Source organism: Callionymus lyra, chromosome 14, assembly GCF_982586985.1.
Source record: "Callionymus lyra chromosome 14, fCalLyr1.hap1.1, whole genome shotgun sequence".
Classification (NCBI taxonomy): Eukaryota; Metazoa; Chordata; class Actinopteri; order Syngnathiformes; family Callionymidae; genus Callionymus; species Callionymus lyra.
In genome coordinates this window covers 26,016,849-26,024,752 of record NC_141831.1, presented here as the reverse complement: position 1 = coordinate 26,024,752, position 7,904 = coordinate 26,016,849, and positions in this window count along the sequence as shown.

The window sequence follows — 7,904 nt, the reverse complement described above, 5'->3', positions numbered from 1 at the left end:
AACTGGCTGCTGCCTGTTCCCTAGTCCGTGACGTCATCCAGCCGGCGCCTCCTATTGGCCGGCTGGATGAATATTAATGTAGGCAGCACGTTGGGGGGAGGAGGCAAGCGACAGACAGTCAGTTGGTCTTATGGTATTCAGACCAAAACCTGCTCCCTAAGAAGGCTATAAGACAGGAAGTAGTTGTGCGTTACACTTGTACATTGTTTGTAATTTTTTTCATTTTAAATATTTACGCGGAATCAGTTTACAAAATAATTCCATAGGTTTCATAAATAAACATATTTGTATGTTTAGCAACGATTGCCTCAGCGATGGACATGTTGCTACATTTAAACACGTTTTATTCTCCATGTTGGTGTTCCCATCCCATTGTTACTTATGGATCTAAATAACGTTGACAAGATTATTCCTACCTCACTTATTAAGCTCGTTCTCAAGACAACTTTGCTTTTATACAGTAATGCCCTATAATAAGAGAGGCGTATCAAACTTAGAGGCAGGAAGGCACGGCAACCAAAGTGTTAGCTGCGTTTGCCCTGATTTGCCTATGATGTCATCTTTTTACTCTCTCTGCACGCTGATTGGCTGACTGGCGCAGCATCTGCTCGGACTCATGGCTAGTGGCTCGAGCTCAAGGTGGAGGCCCTCGAGACCCCGTCAATCATGGCTCGTTGTCCCTGGCAACCTTGTCTCAGAGTCCTCCGACTGCTCAGAAGGTGTTTCACCTGATTGTTGTATTAAACAGAACCCATTTCCAATAAAGGTTAGTAAATAAAGGTTTATAATTACGTTTAGCTTCATTCCAAATGTGCATGAGCGATGACGTGAGGATGAGTGAAGCATGACATTGTTTACAACTACATGTTGATGATGCCTGTATATAATGCATCATATTCAAACTGCAGTGACTTTCGAACCAGGGAGGCTGTGCCTTACCAGCCATTATAAATTAAAATAAATCAATTTTAGACTGATATGTGTTCAAGATGCAGACGAATTTATATATTTTTGACATTCTACTAAGTAAACGTTATGGCAGATACTGTGACCTTTGGCCTCATCAAACATGAAGAGCACATTCAAAGACAGAGTTCTACGTTCAGAAATGAGCACTCACAATGCTCAGGAAAGGGGAAAAAAAACAAACAAATGCAAATTTGGTAACCAAACATAAGATAGCATTACTTGCTGACAATCAGAAATATTTTTTTGGCTTGTTAAACAGAACAATGATAAGGTTAATGATGCTTGAAAACGACTAGTTTTTTATGTAAAATGAGACTACTGTGTCATCAAATATCTTATGTGCATGAGTACATATTGTAAATGTAAGCGTACATTTTTTCACAGCAAAGTTAATATGTATCAAGAATAAAAATAGTGTTAGGGTTTAAAGGTGGTGTAAGTTCACGTATGCACATGACACATTTGTCATGTTGAGAATATAACATCAGACACACATTAACACAAATGTATTTTTCACAGTTACATGAGTGAATAACAAAGTATACACAAACATATAATTATGTTTCTCATTCTCCAAACTGGAGATGTTTTTTTATTATGACCACGTTATCATTTTATACTGGATTTATCAGCTATTTCATGCAATTCGGAAAACAATGTCCAAGGAGGATTGTTTTGATAATATAACGAACAAAATCATCTGCGCCTAATCACTTTCAGTCTATTCTACGAGAGTAGCAGCCGACCAATGTCGGTCTTGTATGACGTAATCACCTGTACATCAGCCCGTTATATCAAATTGAAGCTGAGAAGGTTTCAATTAAAGCGCAGCAAAAGCTGATTTTCCTGTTATTGGAGTTATCTCCTATAAAAGAACAATCACATGACGACTTTATGTGAACATAAAACATTTTTATGTGATAAATGTAATAAGAATACCTGTGTGTGTGTTGCCCTGATGCAGCCCAAATCATAATGTAGCACACAGACTATCAGAAAGTGTTGAGTTAAGTGACTGATTATTCTTGTTAAAATTCATCCTAAGGTGTTTCTAACAAACCCCTGATCTTCTCTGTAAGTCGAATATTTGCGTTAAAAACCCTGTATGCAAAGAACTATTTTGTGTGTGATACATGCCAGTAATGTTAAAATTAATATAACCCGTTAACCCCGTTTAAATTCATGTTCTACTTCATGGTACTACACCCTCTAACCAAGCTTTACTATTGGTTAATTCTCGAGGCCCTGTCTCGTCTCTGAGAAAACTCAATCAGCTTGCGACCCAGCTTTTCCATTTATAGCACCAAGACGAATTCTTCTAAATAATCTGTATCACATAAAAGCAAGTGGTTAAGCCGGTGTCGACTTACTGGTTTTCGGTTGTTGACGTTTAGGTTGCTAAATGGGGTGCCATTCTGGGATTCATTGGGAACACAACCAAGTAAGTTAGTTATTTATTTATAAAGGGCATTAACAATCAAAAACAATATATAGTTAAAATACATGCTTTAAAAAGCCAAGACAACAAAGAGAAACACAGCCCCAACAAAATTAAGAGAAAGCCTGCATGAATAAATAGGTCTTAAGATGCTTCTTAAAGGAGTCAGTAGACTCCAATTAACCCAGAGGGAGCGGTAGATCAATCCAAAGCTTAGGAGCAACATCGTGTATTTCTCTCCTTTGGTCTGGAAGCGTGAGCGCAGAGCCATCAGGACTCAAATGACTTGGTTCTCAAAGTTAACTTTCTTTAATCAGACTCGTGCTGTGTCTCAAATGGCATACTTTTCTTAGTATACTAGAAGTTAGTAGGCATCAGGATAGTGTGCAAACTAGTACGCAAATTCTCAACAGATAGTACGTCACAAATCAAACACTGCCGCGACACACTAACCGGAAATAACTCGACAGCTTCTTCTTCTACTTCTATTTAACAATGTTGCAACCCGCCGACACCTGCTGGCAGCACGTTTTGCAAGTTTGGAAAAAGAAGTAAAGAAAAAATATGAAAATCTTAATATTCGCGAGATATTTAAGCTGGTATCAGCACCGAAGACATCTCATCCTTCTACTGCTGCTGTAAATGCACCTGTAAGTATATGCATATATATGCATATATATATATATGACGTAGCTTCCATTTAAAACGTCATTAAGATGGCGGCCGTTTAGGGTGCAACAGCCTGTAAGGATTTCTCTCCTCTGTTCCGGTAGTGTGTGCACAGAACCATCAGTAGATTCTGATACACAGATCTAAGAGCCCAAGCTGGGGTGTAAGGCTGGATCAGATCACTGATGTAAGGAGGAGTCTGACCATGAATAGATCTGAAAGTAAGAACCAGAATTTTAAAAATGATCCTTAAAGAAACTGGCAGCCAATGAAGAGTTTTAAGGATCAGGGAAATGTTTGTGTGGATGTGGTTAGTGTCCATCAAGCCATACTCAGTTCTGTGGGCGTTTTAATACGCCAATTTAGTGTGCATGGCGCACTAAATTTCACATACTAAGAATTGAGACGCACTTACGCACTAAAAATACTAACTTTGAGCACGCTAGTATGCGATTTGAAACACAGCATCGGTGTCCAGCTTTAGAGGGGTGAGGTCTGGATGTAGCCGATAGTGCTGCAGTGCTGCTGGAGGGAGACGGGGGCCGAAGCGCAGACAGTGGAGGACTGGGGCAGTGCTGACGGTGTTGGATCGGGCTGGAGAGCAGACGGAGCAGGCAGGTTTTCCATAACTGTTTGACGACCAGGCACAGACTGAACTGCTCGAGGACCTCTTGTACTCCTCCGACTCTGACTAACTTCAGACTTGCTGGAAGCTTGAGGACAGGAAACATCAGCAGGCACTGTTCCCAGGAAGGTGTGGTTGAGCTGGCTGCATATGAGGGGGCCCCAGAGATGGTTTAGCTCATTTTTTCAAGCTAGGCCAAGTCGGGACCAGGATTGCCATAGAATAGCTTCTTTGAGGTTTACTTACCAGGGAAGATCTGCCATTATCGGGGCCTAACAGGTGGCATGTGGTTACGCTTCAGTGGCCCTTCTGCGGGTTGTGGTAGCAGAGGACATCTGTGTGGCTGCACTAGGGGCCCCACCTCAACATTGGCCATGGCATACCTCCTCGATGGGACAGTGGGGTCAGATAAATATAAGTACCTTGGTGTGTGGCTGAACAGTAAACTGGACTGGTCCTGTAACACAGACCATGTATATAAGAAAGTTCAGAGTAGACTGTACTTTCTGAGGAGGCTTCGATCATTTAACATCTGCAAGAAGCTCCTCTGCATGTTCTACCAGTCTGTAGTGGCCAGTGTCCTGTTCTATACTGTGGTGTGTTGGGGTGGAAATGTGTCCAAGAGGAGTGTCAACAGGTTGGACAGATTGATCAGAAAGGCTGGCTCTGTGGTTGGAATGAAGCTGGACTCACTGGTGACAGTTGCTGAGAGGAGATCACTGAACAAACTACTGTCCATCATGGACGATGACAGTCATCCTCTGAACACTGTCATCAGTGAGCAGAGAAGCAGAATGAGTGCACGAATGCTCCTTCCCACGTGCAAAACAAATAAACTCAAGGACTCATTTATTCCTCGGGCTATTAAATTGTACAATTCTGAGTTCGGGGGCAGGAGTGGAGTGAAAGTATCTGGATGTTCTGTTCTATGTTAGTCTTTGTATCCTTTGTCTTTGTTGTTTTTCTTTGATCTATGTTCTTTATATTTATCTTTAGACTTAGATTGTATCATCTTGTTCTTTCTCTTTATTCCTCTTTGTTCTTGTTCTTATTTTATTTTGATTTATTTTTGGTGAAAAATTGCTGTATTTGCTGTGGCTATTGGAAAAAAACAATTTCCCGAAAGAGACCCCCTGAGGGATCAATAACCTTATAAAAGTCCTGAACAAAGCTTAGGAGCAACAGCCTGTAAGGATTTCTCTCCTCTTTTCTGGTAGTGTGTGCACAGAACCATCAGTAGATTCTGATCCACAGACCTAAGAGCCCGAGTTGGGGTGTAAGGCTGGATCAGATCACTGATGGAAGGAGGAGTCTGACCATGAATTGCTCTGAAAGTAAGAACCAGAATTTTAAAAATGATCCTTAAAGAAACTGGCAGCCAATGAAGAGTTTTAAGGATCAGGGAATTGTGAGTTCTTCTATGAGAGTGGGTCAGAATTCTCGCTGCAGAGTTTAGTATTAGTATTAACTGCAGGCGAGACAGCTCCTTCTTGTTAAGACATGAAAACAAACTGTTTCAAGATACAAACACGTGGATTTTAAGCTCCAGATCGTCAAGTGACATAATTTCTAGTTTAGAGATTTATCCCAGTTGAAGGAAACAGTTTCTGGTCAGTTTTCTGCAGTGTTGTACTAGAGACATGTCTTTGTCAAATACAACACCCAGGTTTCTCAGGCTCAGTTTGACAGACTGACCTAAGTCACCCAAGTACTGACTCAACCCTGGAATCTTATCATCAGGAACAATGAGTTTCAGTTTTGTCCACATTTAGCCGCAAAGTGTTTTTTTACTCAGCCATTGTTTGATTTCTACCAAACAGTTGACTAAGCTGTTTAGCCTCTGGGGCTCAGTTGGATCAAATGAGCAGTAGAGCTATCAGTAACCGACTGGACAGGCTGATCAGGAAATGTTTGTCTGTGATGGGGAAAAGTGTTGACTCTGTGGGAGCAGTGCTGGAGAAAAGGATGAAGGCTCGTATGCAGGGACCTCCGGAGTAACCCTCGACACCCTCTGCATGGCACTATGGTGGCCCAGAAGAGTAACCGCAGCAACAGGCTCCTCTCCATGCACTGTAAAACAGAATGTTTTAAGACATCCTTTGTTACTTCTGCCATTAGATGTGAGAACAGATGTCTCCCTCATGCTTGACATGCACTTTATACTTTTGTTGGCAATTTTTGAATCATTCATTTATGTCTTTTTATATGTTTTGTATGCATTTATTTGATTTTTTTTTTTATATGTATCTATCCATCTATCTATCCACCCATCCAACCGACTATACCGTATCGTTTCTCATCCTACATTGTGTTGTGTATTCACAAGATGAAAGTTGTGTGAAGGTTAGTTCATTCAGAGGTGTGTTTACAAGTAGATAACCTCAATATCCACTTCATGTGTAGTAGAACATCTACAGTATAGAATCTTATCACAATATTGAATGGTTGAGTTTAGTTTATTGAATTTATGTGCCTGAAAAAACCTGAGCAGTGATGTAGTTTCTTACAGCTGGACACAACAACAGCCGGTTACAGAACAGGTTGTTTACTAGGATTTAAACAGATGCTAAAATGCATGTTTTTAACATTCTTATTAAAAGTTTAGGATCATTACTAAAATAGTTGATTTGTGTACCTTAAATATACTAGGACTAAATTAAATTAAAATCCCAGTTATGATCCTTTAAATATATTCTAAAACTTTTCTATTCAGAAAATGCGGACACTGACATAAGCGCAGCGATCATTTGACACGTTGTCTATTATTTTTCTAGTATCTCTCAACTTAGCAGCTGATTTATATGACAGCGTTTGTTGATTTCTTCATTCGGTCACTTTCATTTATATTCACTCTACAGCAGAGACCCCAGAGCTTATCATTCTGCTTCATTATCACACTACAAAGTTTAAGATGCAACAAGACACAGTACTGAATGTCAAACAGTGGAGATGGATAAGTCTCTGGATTATATGGATGGCTTGAACGTTTGTGCGTATAAGGGTCAGTCAATGTATTATCATGAGAATAGTCAGGTCAGTGGAAACAGCAGCTGTTGTATACTAGGACACAGTGATGAACCCTATTCAATTATGTGTACTGATTTATAACTTGTGTGGCTCTTCGACATTCTCTGATGTCTGTAGTGAATCCTGCCCGTCCTCAAACAAACCCTGTGTCAATATTAATCAGTGCATGTTCAACAGTCCTCCGAGGGGAAACACAAGCGACCGACTCACGACAACATGACACAAGCCTCGCCCACTGACAGCTGGCTTATTGTGTCCCGACTCTGGAGCGGCCTTGTTTGGCTGCTGCCGGGCCAGTTCAATAACTAATCTCAATGCAGCCAGGTTTGGAGGGCGGGTCACATGAAGAGTCATGATCGGTTGATGAGCTCTGACATGACTTGTAGAGACACACGACGAAACCTCGCACACATCTACAAATACTTGTTAAACACACCCAAAAATGTCCTTTCAAAACCACAATTAAATTTTGCTTAACTAATTACATTTTACATTTCCATATTTTTCAGTATACATGTTCACCGAGAATGAGAGTGCCAGTCCCACATCCCAAAATGTATCGCAGCTCAAAATGACACACAGTTACAACAAGAATCATGTCTTTCAACCACTTTCTGCTCGGAAACACACAAACAATGGAGCACGTCTGGGTTGCTTGGGGCCTAAACTCTAAGGAAGGGCAGATGGTGCCCGGAATTATGGACCGCACCCCTATTACCATGAGAAAAGAGACAGATACAGGCGGGGGACCAGGTACCCTTGCTCTGATTTTGGTCTCTATGGAGATTATCGAGGGGGGTTAGACTCACTTGTCCAATCGAGTGTGTTTGGTACTGGTTTGGAACGCAATTAAGTACATGCTGTCAGCTCAAACACAGTATGTCTGTTAAGTACTCTTGTTGTACAAGAAATTCTCAAATTTGTATATATTGTAAAGAACAAGCATGTTAAGGGACAGAGAAAAAGCTTCTGGGATCTGCTTTGGATACACACTCTTTTTTTATGAAGAGTTAATACTCTTGGCTGGTACATGTGGAGGTTTTGACTAGAGGTGGACCCAAGTGCAAACGGAAAGAGTACAAAAAATGTTTAATCACAATAGTCCAATAAACAAATGAAAATTCTCAAGTGTCCATATCCCTGTCCAAAGGAAACTGAAAGCGTACCACAAGTCGA